Here is a 12944-nt window from a genome sequence, read left to right on the forward strand (position 1 = left end):
ACAAATATTTCCCTCAGCCCCTACTGTGTGCAAGGCACTATGTGCTTGAGGAGCTGGGGATGAGCACAGTGAAGAAATCTGATTGAACTCTGCAAATGGTGTATTTTGCTTTGCTTGATGTTTTCCTCTACTTATCTCTCAAGCTTCCTATTAAAATATGATGTTCTGAAATTCTACCTTCAAAATTAATCACATGCTTCTGTAACAGTCAGAGGTATATCCCCCAAAAGATACACTGTATTCTAGGTCTCTCACTTTTCCCACAAGCAGCTGTACTTTCACAAGAGGGACAGACACCACTGAGAAGACTTTGGTTATCTACAGATAAGCCGATTTGCTCTATGGAGTTTTGATTCCCTTTCCTACTGAACACCAGCGATCAGAATCAGGAAAAAAAAAATTCATAAACTGCATGCAAAGCTATTTGCACTTTTTAAAAAAAATAAAAAAGAACTTCATTTTGTTTATTTATTTATTCTGAGACGGAGTTTTGCTCTTGTTGCCTGGGCTGGAGTGCAGTGGTGTGATCTCTGCTCACCACAACCTCTGCATCCCAGGTTCAAGCAATTCTCCTGCTTCACCCTCCCAAGTAGCTGGGATTACAGGCGCCCACCACCATGCCTGGCTAATTTTGTATTTTAGTAGAGATGAGGTTTCTCCATATTGGTCGGACTGGTCTCGAACTCCTGACCTCAGGTGATCCGCCCACCTCGGCCTCCCAAAGTGCTGGGATTACAGGCATGAGCCACCGTGCCCGGCCTATTTGCACCTTTTTTACTTCATAGTAAAAAGCAAGAACCCGTGCACACTCGGGTTCTCCATTTAAGTTGAAGAAAAGAATTTACAGGTTTTGGTCGGGCGCAGTGACTCACGCCTGTAATTCCAGCACTTTGGGAGGCCGAGGCAGGTGGATCACGAGGTCGGAGATCGAGACCATCCTGGCTAACACGGTGAAACCCCGTCTCCACTAAAAATACAAAAAATTAGCCGGGCGTGGTGGCGGGCGCCTGTAGTCCCAGCTACTCGGGAGGCTGAGGCAGGAGAATGGCGTGAGCCCGGGAGGCGGAGCTTGTAGTGAGCCGAGATCGCGTCGCTGCACGCCAGCCTGGGCGACAGAGCGAGACTCCGTCTCAAAAAAAAAAAAAGAATGTACAGGTTTTTCGGGTATTGTTTATAGTGGACACAAATTTCTACAGCTTTTTCACTTTTCTTCTTCCTCCAGTAGCCCTCTCCTCTCTGCCTCTGAGGGGAGAAAGGGAATGACATCCAGGACGAGAACAAAGAATAGAGGAGGAAAGCTGCTGCTACAAGTTGGAAAGAAGCAGACAGAGGCACGTGGTTGAGTAAGAACCTGGGGGATGTTGAAAGGGAGCAGTCAATGGTGGAGTGCTTAAGAAACTTTGACGAAACTTCTAGTTATATTGAGAGAGGTTCTCTGCCAAGTCAGTGATTAGTTGGCACCTTTGGTATTACCTTTGAGCAGGAGGTACCCCTCCTTGGGGTAAAGGCCATCACTGCTCAAAGAGCTCTTGTCTAAATTCCCAGGGCAGCTCTATGCTGAGAGGAGACCATCATCCTTGGAACCCCAGTGTTTAGCACAGAGTGGATGGCTAATAAATAGTTACGACCCTGAGCCATAGCAGCCTCCACTTGGGATTCAGTACGTCTGGGCTTATCTGGAAGGATCTATTTGCAAAAGGGGCTGGGGAGCCTCCCCAAAGAGAAGTCACTGGAAAAGAGTCAGCAAATTAGCCTGACCCAGCACAAAACCTTAGAGGCCAGGGGAGGGAGCAGTTAGGAGTTCTACAGGGCATTTGTCTATCTGAGCAGTGGACATTTGAGTGGTGGGAGCCAGAGATATAAAGTGAAAACTAGAGGACTGTTAAATTGCAGTTGCCAGGCGCAGTGGCTCACGCCTGTAATCCCAGCAGTTTGGGAGGCCGAGGTGGGCAGATCACCTGAGGTCCGGGGTTTGAGACCAGTCTGGCCAACGTGGTGAAACCCCCGCCTCTACCAAAAATACAAAAATTAGCCACACATGGTGGCAGGCATCTGTAATCCCAGCTACTCGGAAGGCTGAGGCAGGAGAATCACTTGAACCCCGCAGGTGGAGGTTGCAGTGAGCCGAGATTATGCCACTGCACTCTTGCCTGGGTGACAAAAGTGAAATTTAGCCTAAAAAAAAAAAATTACAGCAAGGAGTGAAATGGAGTGCAGTACCAAAAAGGAGGAAAGCCCTCCTCTCCACCTCTGCTTGAACCCTGAACAGAAGGAACTGCTTTACCTCCTGCAGTGATCTCCTCCAAGGGGCACTATGGATAATGGGGTGACCAGGAGAAACCTGGTCTAAGACAGCCTGAATGTAGACCCTGGTTGGCGTTGGGTTGTGCATTTTGCAGCTTTGGGGACTGTGTAAATCTCAGAAGTAGATATCCCTGAAGAGGGACAGAATCAAAAAGGGGGAAGGTGACAGATAATCCTTAGTAACTAGCTGAAATGCTTCTAGCTGAAGGTTTTTTGTAGGTACACCTTATATTCCTAGAAATGATAAGGAGGGAATTTACAAAGGAATGGAAACCTGCAATCGCTGGTAGAGGGGTGGTGGTCAGTAAAATACAGAAAATTATACACCCACCTTCCAGAATGAACATGTTGACCCAAGACTTCAAATCCCAGGACTGGGTAAATTTAGTTTACTGTTCAAATAATATTTCAATAATTTCACAGTAAAATTGTAACTCGTTATAATTAGAGCAATAGTCTTAGTGAGTTCTAGTGACAACTGTTCTAGATTATGTTGGTTGTAAAGCATGGGCAGTTTAGAAAGGAATTCAATCCTTTGGCACCATCCCTGCTTGGCAAGGGCACTCATTAATCAATCAAGGACCTCCCGATCAGCTTAGGGCTGCCAGCATTGCATTTGGCAGAGGAATCAGAGATACTGTGACTGGCAAAAATCAGAGTGTGTGACTGCACGGAGGAACACAGACAGGCTGGAGCCAGGCACGGGCTCTGGGTCTGAGCATCAGAGAGGGAAAACCCAAGCTAATTGTTAAAGTGCGTTTGCTTTAGTTATTTGTCCACTAATTTGTGTCATAATAATGAATATTAAAATACCTTTCCATAATAACTAAAACAAATTAATTTCCCTGTAATTTAAGTACAGCAACATTGTCTTCCAGTGTGCATCTGCAGTACAGATGCAGTCATTTTCAGGCATGTGGAGGAGTAGGGGAGAAAGAAAAATGTTGAGTTTTCTTATCTTTGAATTTGAACTGGAAGGGATATTAGTGGTCACCTAGTTCAACTTCATTTTCCTACAGATGAGGAAACCAAAGAGTCTCAGTTGAGTGGAAGAGGAAGCATAGGACGCTTCTGCCTTCTCAACTGTAACACTGTCCTATTTATATATGTATGCATTTTTACTTTAACGAGGTAAAATTCACAAAGCATAAAATTTACGATTTTATAATGAACAAGTCAGTGGCATTTACTACATTCACAACGTTATGAAACCACCACCTCTCTCTAGTTCCAAAACATTTTCACCACCCCAAAAGAAAACTGTAACTATTTTTTTTTTTTTTGAGACGGAGTCTTGCTCTGTTGCCCAGGCTGGAATGCAGTGGCACGATCTCAGCTCACTGCAAGCTCTGCCTCCCGGGTTCACGCCATTCTCCTGCCTCAGCCTGCCAAGTAGCTGGGATTACAGGCACCTACCAGCACACCCAGCCAACTGTTTGTTTGTTTGTTTGTTTGTTTGTTTGTTTGTTTGTTTTGAGACAGAGTTTCGCTCTTGTTGCCCAGGCTGGAGTGCAATGGCGCCATCTCGGCTCATTGCAACCTCTGCCTCCTGGGTTCAAGCAATTCTCCTGCCCCAGCATCCCAAGTAACTCGGATTACAGGTGCCTGCCACTATGCCCACCTAATTTTTGTATTTTTAGTAGAGATGGGGTTTCACCGTGTTGGCCAGGCTGGTCTCAAACTCCTGGCTTCAAGTGATCCACCCGCCTTGGCCTCTCAAAGTGCTGGGACTACAGGCACGAGCTACTGCGCCCGGCCTATGTTTAACTTTTTAGGAACCACCAAACTGTTTTCCACAATAGGTGTACCATTTTACATTTCCAACAGAAATATGGGAAGGTTCCATCATGTCCTTTTTTATTTCTGATGAAAAACGTCTACATGTCTTCTTTTCCGTCAAAGTACTGCCATACCTGAGGTTCTCCTCCTCCTAGCTGGTACCTGAATATTTTTTGTGTGTGTTTTTGCCATCCTATATCATCAGAAGGTTCATCATTCTTTTGCATGACTTCATCGTGAGCAAAGGCAATCTTACTTATTGATCCATTAAACATTTTTGTAACACTTGGCAAGTTTACAAACATTACTTCAATTAATTCTTATAACACCACCAGGAAATCGGTACTATTATTCTTCTCTATTGTGAAGATGACAAAAATGAGAAATAAAGAGGCTAAGGAACTTGCCCAGGGTCACTCTGCAAGAGTATAACAATGTAGGACAAAATTTGAGAGATTCCAATGCAGTAACATGGGGGTGCGGAGGGAGAATCGTTTTGAGCCACGTATCTGGCATACAAATGTTTCTGCCCTTAAGTACTCTTTTTCTTGTTGTAACTCTAGTTAGAACACTTTCACCTGTAATGACTATTTTAATTATTGGTTTCTTTACTGATATTTGGTGCAGAAGGGAGATAAGCAAAACTTCCCATAAATTATTTAGTACAGTACATTAAGAGTCATTTTCCAAACTACAAATTAGGTTTTGCTCCTTGCTCCATTCCAATTATGGCCCAGGATTTCCAGGAATCAACATAAATTCAGTGATGCACAGGTCTGTGGAGAATAGTTGGGAATAAGCTGCCCCTCAATGTGCTAGCATGTGTGGTCCACCCCTCAGGACGCAGGAATGAATTTATTTTAGTGGAGCTGATGAAATAAGAAGCTTATGAAGTAAATTTATGGTCTGGAGCTCACTGGTATAAAGTGGGTTTAGAAAAGGAAGGATCTGATTATGCCCCTCTCTCTCTGAGGAGTTGAGCTACCCTACCCCTTCCCAGCTCTAAAAGGATGATACTTTCCCCATCAGTTCTTGTTTCTCAGCACGTAGACAAGTTTCAGCCTCTCTCATCTGCTCTTTGATCATTCTGGCCATGTGCAGATTCTGGGAAGTGTGACATTATCAGGAATGTTCTTTAGTATTTTCCAATCAGCTCTCATTTAAGCTGAAAATGTCTAAAAAGCCTTTGCATAGATCATAAAAATAGTGTCAAATTGTGTCTTTGAACAGTGTTCATTGTATCTTTTTTAGAGTAAACTTTTTATTTTAGAATACTTTTAGACTTACTGGCAAGTCGGGAAGGTTGATACACAGAGTGCCTGTATACCCCACACCCAGCTTCCCCTGTTGTTACCATCTGACATTAGTATAGTACATGTGTCCTAATTTATGAACCAATACTGATACATTATTAACTACAGTCCTGATTTTGTTCAGATCTCTTTGTTTTTTAGCTAGTGGCCTTTTTCTTTTCCTGGATCCTGTTGAAGTTTGCAGTGGTAGAAATAAGTTTGTAGGGTTTTTAGGGAAATGTATACCAAATCAGTCTTCTTAGCCCTTTAGGCCTACACAAACGGTTCTCGAGATCCCCAGGGTCGAAATGAATGGTTACCTACAGAATGTGCCTTCTTCCCTTCCTAAACAGTATATATCAGTGGCTGAAGGTCGCTGGCACCATTGCTGTGAGGCCCTCTTTCTACAGCCGGGGGTCTCTGGGGTTCAGGTGGCTGATCCCACTCTTTCCTGCTCCCGGCCTGGAAATGGGAGTAGGTAGTGCTGGGCTCCACTGGCCCTGGACTTTCCAGTTCTGACAGACCTTTCTGCTTTTGTTCACATATTTACCTTCTCCCTCCCTCCAGAGAAAGAACCTGATTGCTCTAAGGCAGTGGGTCTCAAACTCTAGTGGCCATTAGAATCACCTGGCTAGCTTGTTAAAACACAACGTGCTATGCCTTATCCTTAGAGTTTCTGATTCAGTAGGTCTGGGACGGGGCCTGATAATTTGCATTTCTGACAAGTTTCCAGGAGCTGCTTCTGCTGGCCTCAGACCACATTTTGAGAACCACCATTCCAAGCCAATCAGTTCATGACATTCCCCTGGTAACTGTTAGTGGTCTAGAGGTGGGCAGGTGACCTGCAGCAGCCAAATCTGGTGGTTGAAAACCCTGGTTGTACCATAGAATCACTTGGGAGCTCCTGAAAAATGACTCTCAGCTGGGCCCCACCCCAGATTAATAAATTAATATTTTTGAAGATAAAGCCTTAGGTATCTGCAGTTTGAAAAGAAAAAATAAATAAATAATGCTACATAATACATTATTAAATAAACAAAATAAAAATAAAACAATAGCAATAAACAAATACAGTCATGCCTTACTTAACAAAGGGGATACGTTTGGAGAAACGCATCACTAAGCAATTCCTTGTTGAGAACATCATAGAGTGCATTTACACAAAGCTAGATGGCATTAGCCCACTATACCCCAGGCTCTGTGGTGTGGCCTATAGCTCCTGGCCTACCAACCTGTACAACATGTTACTGTAATGAATACTGTAGGCAACTGTAACACAATAGTATTTGTGTATCTAAACATATCTAAACAGCGATAAGGTACAGTAACAATACAGTACTGTATTATAATCTTATGGGACCACCACCCTACATGTGGTTTGTCGTTGACCAAAATGTCATTATGCAGAGCATGACTATAATGAATACAGCTCTGGCACTTTGGTGACTTCAGTGTGCAATAGTACTGAGAACTACTGGCCTGCTTGAACTGAAGAGAACTGATATTAAAGGGAGAGGTCTCTCTCTTTTTTTTTTTTTTTTTTTTGAGACGGAGTCTCGCTCTGTTGCCCAGGCTGGAGTGCAGTGGCGCCATCTCGGCTCACTGCAAGCTCCGCCTCCCGGGTTCACGCCATTCTCCTGCCTCAGCCCCTCCGAGTAGCTGGGACTACAGGCACCCACCACCACGCCCGGCTAATTTTTTGTATTTTTAGTAGAGACGGGGTTTCACTGTGTTAGCCAGGATGGTCTTGATCTCCTGACCTCGTGATCCACCCACCTCGGCCTCCCAAAGTGCTGGGATTACAAGCGTGAGCCAAAAGGGAGAGGTCTCCCTCTTTCTTTCTCTTTCTTGCTGCACATGAAAAAAGGAAACAGGCAGCCCAGTGGCCTCTGGCAGCCGTCACATCCCCATGAAGGGAGCCAGTCTCAGGATGCAGCCAACATGGAGGAAGGCAGAGCAGAGTACTGAAAGAACTGGGGACCTTGGCGACATCACTGAGCTGCCTATCTTACTGTCCCTGGAGCCTGTCCTACCTCTGGACTTGCAGTTATGTGAGATAATACATTTCCTTATTTGTAAAGCCAAATTAAGTTGTGGCTTTCAGCTACTAGCAATCAAAAGCATTCTAACAGATAACACCAAGGAAATCTGTGGCCATCCCATAGCCATAATAAACAGTCCCTACCCTTAAAGGCACTTTGCCTGGGTGTCTTGCGTTCTGCACATTCCGGAGGACCAGCTTCCCCATCAGAAATCTGACTCCGTGGAAACCAGACGGGGCAACAGGGTGGTTCCAGTGCAGACTGTAGCTGCAGCTCCTCTCCACCTCTAGCCTGCTCATTTCCAGCTCAGAAATTTTATTTTATTTATTTATTTATTTATTTATTTGTTTTTATTTATTTTTTTTTTTTTTTTTTTTTTTTTTTTTTTGAGACGGAGTCTCGCTCTGTCGCCCAGGCTGGAGTGCAGTGGTGCAATCTCGGCTCACTGCAAGCTCCGCCTCCCGGGTTCACGCCATTCTCCTGCCTCAGCCTCTCCGAGTAGCTGGGACTACAGGCACCGGCTAATTTTTTTTGTATTTTTTGTAGAGACGGGGTTTCACCGTGGTCTCGATCTCCTGACCTCGTGATCTGCCCTCTTCGGCCTCCCAAAGTGCTGGGATTACAAGCGTGAGCCACTGCGCCGGGCCTCAGAAATTTTACTAATGGCATTTTTTCTTCCTCAAAAAGGAAATGAACAGGGTAAGACCTGACATTTTACCTTATGGTTAAAATAAATAGTTTTCTTCTTTTACCTAAGCAAACAATCACATAATAGTCAAATTGGAGGTTACAATTGTATTATTCACAAGGGGTTTCCTTAAATTGCAAATTTGTTTTCAGACAATTCCTTTCTCAATATTTATAATAGGAAAATGGTGGTAGAACATAAATAACACTGGAAGCTAGTTGGAACAAAGTAAATGTCCAGCCAATGTTTTATTGTATGCATCTAGTATAATGGGTTATGAGATGGAATATAAAGTAAGAGTCTGTGTGTGTGAGACAGAGAAAGAGAGGTGCAAAGATGTTATTAATGATTGTTTCTGAGTAAATGGAAATATGGACCTTCTTATGTTCTGTTGTTTGTGTTTCTAATATTTTTCTAAAGGGCACATATTGCTTTTGTAGAAAGAAAGAAAAAGAACTTTTTTAAGGATATGAGATTGTTTTGCTACTTAAAAACAAATCTTTCATTCCTCCCCGGGCTGGCCATTGGCTTGTTTGAGCTAAGTACCATTCCCAGCATCCTGTGCACTGCTTTGCTTGAGGTGGCTGAAATCCTGTGAACTACATTTCCCAGATTCCCTTGCCAGCTGGCCCAGTTAGATGCTCCCATGGGAAACACTGGCAGGAAGCTGCATGAAATGAGAGACCCATTTTTCTTGTTGTTGTTGTTGTTTTGTTTTGTTCTTTGTTTTTAGGCTCTGGCAAGGGGTGCGGCAGTGACTGGCAGCTGCAGGGGCTCCAGTAGCCTTTAGCAGTTCCAGCAACCGAATCGGTGTCAGGCAGTGGCCAGCTCCAGCGGCTTCAGTAGCTTCCTGCACTGTCAGATGCCAGACACTCCTGGGCTCTGATAACATCACTCCCTCCCTGGTATTCCTCCTGCCTTTCAACTGGCAGTGATTTCCTGCAGATACTTATCTCTAGGTTAGCACATCTTCCCCTTTTAGTTCCTCCAAACTTCCCAACACTTCTAAGACTGATTTCTTATGTTAAATTCCTTCTATTTAAAAATGCTAGAATGAGGCCGGGTGTGGTGGCTCACGCCTGTAATCTCAGCACTTTGGGAGGCCGACGCGGGCAGATCATGTGAGGTCAGGAGTTTGAGACCAGCCTGGCCAACATGGTGAAACCCTGTCTTGGCCGGGCGTGGTGGCTCACGCCTGTAATCCCAGCACTTTGGGAGGCCAAGGCGGGTGGATCACGAGGTCAGGAGATCGAGAGCATCCTGTCTAACACGGTGAAAACCCATGTCCACTAAAAATACAAAAAAAAATTCTCCGGGCATGGTGGCGGGCACCTGTAGTCCCAGCTACTCTGGAGCCTGAGGCAGGAGAATGGCAGGAACCCGGGATGCGAAGCTTTCAGTGAGCCGTGATCGCGCCACTGCACTCCAGCCTGGGTGACAGAGCAAGACTCCGTCTCAAAAAAAAAAAAAAAAAAAAAGAAAAAGAAACCCTGTCTCTACTAAAAATACAAAAATTAGCCGGGCATGGTGGCCCATACCTGTAATCCCAGCTACTTGGGAAGCTGAGGTAGGAGAATCTCTTGAACCCAGGAGGCAGAGGTTGTAGTGAGCTGAGATTGTGCCATTGCACCCCAGCCTGGGCAACAAGAGCAAAACTCCGTCTCAAAACAAAACAAAAAACATACTAGAATGATGTCTGTTTTCACAGCTGGACACTAACTGATATGCTCTCATATCCACAATTTCTACATCAAATTTACGAGCAAATCTTGTCAGTTCTACTGCCAAATTTAACTCCAACCTCTCCTCTTCCTCTTCTGTCCACAGCTATCACCAGTTCAGACCACCATAATTTCTCACTGCAACAGCCTTCTCTCAGATATCCCTCCTTCGGCAATTGCACCACATCAATCCATTCTCTACACAGAAGCCACAGCCTTCTTCCTATAGGTTGGTGCAAAAGTAATTGCTGTTTTTTGCCATTGAAAGTAATGTCGGCCGGGCGCGGTGGCTCACGCCTGTAATCCCAGCACTTTGGGAGGCTGAGGCGGGCAGATCACGAGGTCAGGAGATCGAGACCATCCTGGCTAACACGGTGAAAGCCCGTCTCTACTAAAAATACAAAAAAATTAGCCAGGCATGGTGGCGGGCGCCTGTAGTCCCAGCTACTCAGGAGGCTGAGACAGGAGAATGGCGTGAACCCGGGAAACGGAGGTTGCAGTGAGCCGAGATCGCGCCACTGCACTCCAGCCTGGGCAACAGAGCGAGACTCCATCTCAAAAAAAAAAAAAAAAAAGACAGAAAAGAAAAGAAAAAAAGAAAGTAATGGCCAAAACAGCAACAACTTTTGTACCAGCCTAATAGGATGCCGGCATTGTCCATCTCAGCTCCTTGTTTATTTCCTATATAGTCCCCACTAAAACTTGACATTTTTGTTTGTCTGTTTGTTTAAATGGGTCTGTTTTATGTCTCTCTCCCATAGGAGTATGAGGGCAGGGACCTGTTCACCACAGTATTTCCAGTGCACAGCACAGTGCCTGACACAAATCAGCTGTTCACTATATGCTGAATGAATGCTCTGCATATTTAACTGTTTCCATATTCCTGCATAGAAATGAAGAAAATTTGATTTAATTTCAGTAAATTCTGTATTGTTAGATGCTTCCATTGCTGTGTTTCTCTAGAGAATAAGCTACAAGTTAATTAAAATCTTAAAAAGCAGGAATAAAAAAATAAACATTTTTGGAAAATAGACCAAGTGGATAAAAGATAAATAAAAAGCTGAAAACATTTTCTGAAGATGTCATAGCAAAATTTTCTACCAAGTCTAATTTGGCGTAAATCCAAATTCTTCTGTTGACAAATTTGCTTTCACCTAAATTGATTTAACTCTATTAGCTAAAGTTGATGCAGTTCTCTAAACTGGTTTCTAAGTCACTTTTAAGGCTCTATGAAGGACAACCAGAGACTTTCACTTATAATCAGACCAAGTTCTAGCAGCAGTTTTAGCTGTTGCTTTCTTCAGTTAGGCAACTGTTCCATTCATTCAGACAACAAATGTTTTCTTTCATTCTTTCTGTGTGCCAGGCACCGTACTCAGTGCCAGATGCACACACAAAGAAGACAGACAAGATCCCCGTGCTTCTGAGGACCACATGCAAAAGAAAGACAATAAACAAGGAAGTACATGAATGAGCACGACAATTTCAAGTTGTGACTGAATGCTGTGAGAAAGTGAAACAGCTAAATGCAATAGGTGTGGCGGGGTACCACCAAGTCTGTAGTGAGAGAAACTTTGCCTGAGAAGGCAACACTTGCCATGAGGTCAGAGTTACCAGAAGGAGCCAGCAGGGCCACATTGAGACTTTAGAGGTCTTACATGCACATGAATGTTCATTGCAACAATATTCACAATAGCAAGGACATGGAATCAACCTAATTGCCCATCAATGACAGATTGAATAAAGAAAATGTGGTACATATATACCATAGAATACTATGCAGCCATAAAAAAGAACGAGATCATGTATTTTGTGGGAACGTGGTTGGAGCTGAAGGCTATTATCCTTAGCAAACTAATGCAGCAACAGAAAATGAAATACCACATGTTCTCACTTATAAGTGGGAGCTAAATGATAAGAACTTATGAACACAAGAAGGAAACCACAGACACTGGGGTCTACTTGATGGGGGAGTGTGGGAGAAGGGAGAGGAGGAGAAAAGATAACTATTGGGTACTGGGCTTAATACCTGGGTGAGGCCATAATATGTACAACAAATTCCTGTGACATGTGTTTACCTATGTAAAAAAACTTTCACGTGTACCTCTAAACCTAAAAGTTTAAAACAATTATTTTTAAAGAGAGACTTTAGAGGTCTTCTTAAACATGGTGATATTACAGTGTCTTCTCTCTCTTCTACCCCAAGTAATTCAAAATAAAAATAATCAACCAAGCGTTAAAATAAAGGCAAACAGGCTGGGCACGGTGGCTCATGCCTGTAATCCCAGCACTTTGGGAGGCCGAGGCAGGCGGATCCACGAGGTCAGGAGATCGAGACCATCCTGGCTAACACGTGAAACCCCGTCTCTACTAAAAATACAAAAAATTAGCCAGGCGTGGTGGCGGGCGCCTGTAGTCCCAGCTACTCGGGAGGCTGAGGGAGGAGAATGGCGTGAACCCAGGAGGCGGAGCTTGAAGTGAGCCGAGATCACGCCACTGCACTCTAGCCTGGGTGACAGAGCAAGACTCTGTCTCAAAAAAATAAAATAAATAAATAAATGCAAACAGCGGTGCGTGGTGGCTCACACCTGTAATCCCAGCACTTTGGGAGGCCGAGGCTGGTGGATCATTTGAGTTCAGGAGTTTAAGACCAGCCTGGCCAACATGGTGAAACCCCATCTCTACTAAAAATACAAAAATTAGCCAGGCATAGTGGTGTAGCAGGACAAGCCGCAGACTAAACTCCTCAGACACCAAGTTAAAGAAGGAAGGGTGTTATTGGGCCAGGGGCATTGGCAAGACTCCTGTCTCAAGAGCCGAGCTCTCCAAATGAGCAATTCCTGTCCCTTTTAAGGGCTCACAACTCTAAGTGGGTGCACGTGAGAGGGTCATGATCGATTGAGCAAGCAGGGGGTACGTGACTGGGGGCTGCATGCCCTGGTAATTAGATTGGAACAAAACAGGTTAGGGATTTTCACAGTGCTTTACTATACCATGTCTGTAATCTATAGATAACATAACCAATTAGGTCACGGGTCGATCTTTAACTACCAGGCCCAGGGTGTGGCACTGGGCTGTCTGCTTGTGGATTTCATTTCTGCCTTTTTTCTTTTTTGGA

Source organism: Nomascus leucogenys, chromosome 1a, assembly GCF_006542625.1.
Source record: "Nomascus leucogenys isolate Asia chromosome 1a, Asia_NLE_v1, whole genome shotgun sequence".
NCBI classification, from domain to species: Eukaryota; Metazoa; Chordata; class Mammalia; order Primates; family Hylobatidae; genus Nomascus; species Nomascus leucogenys.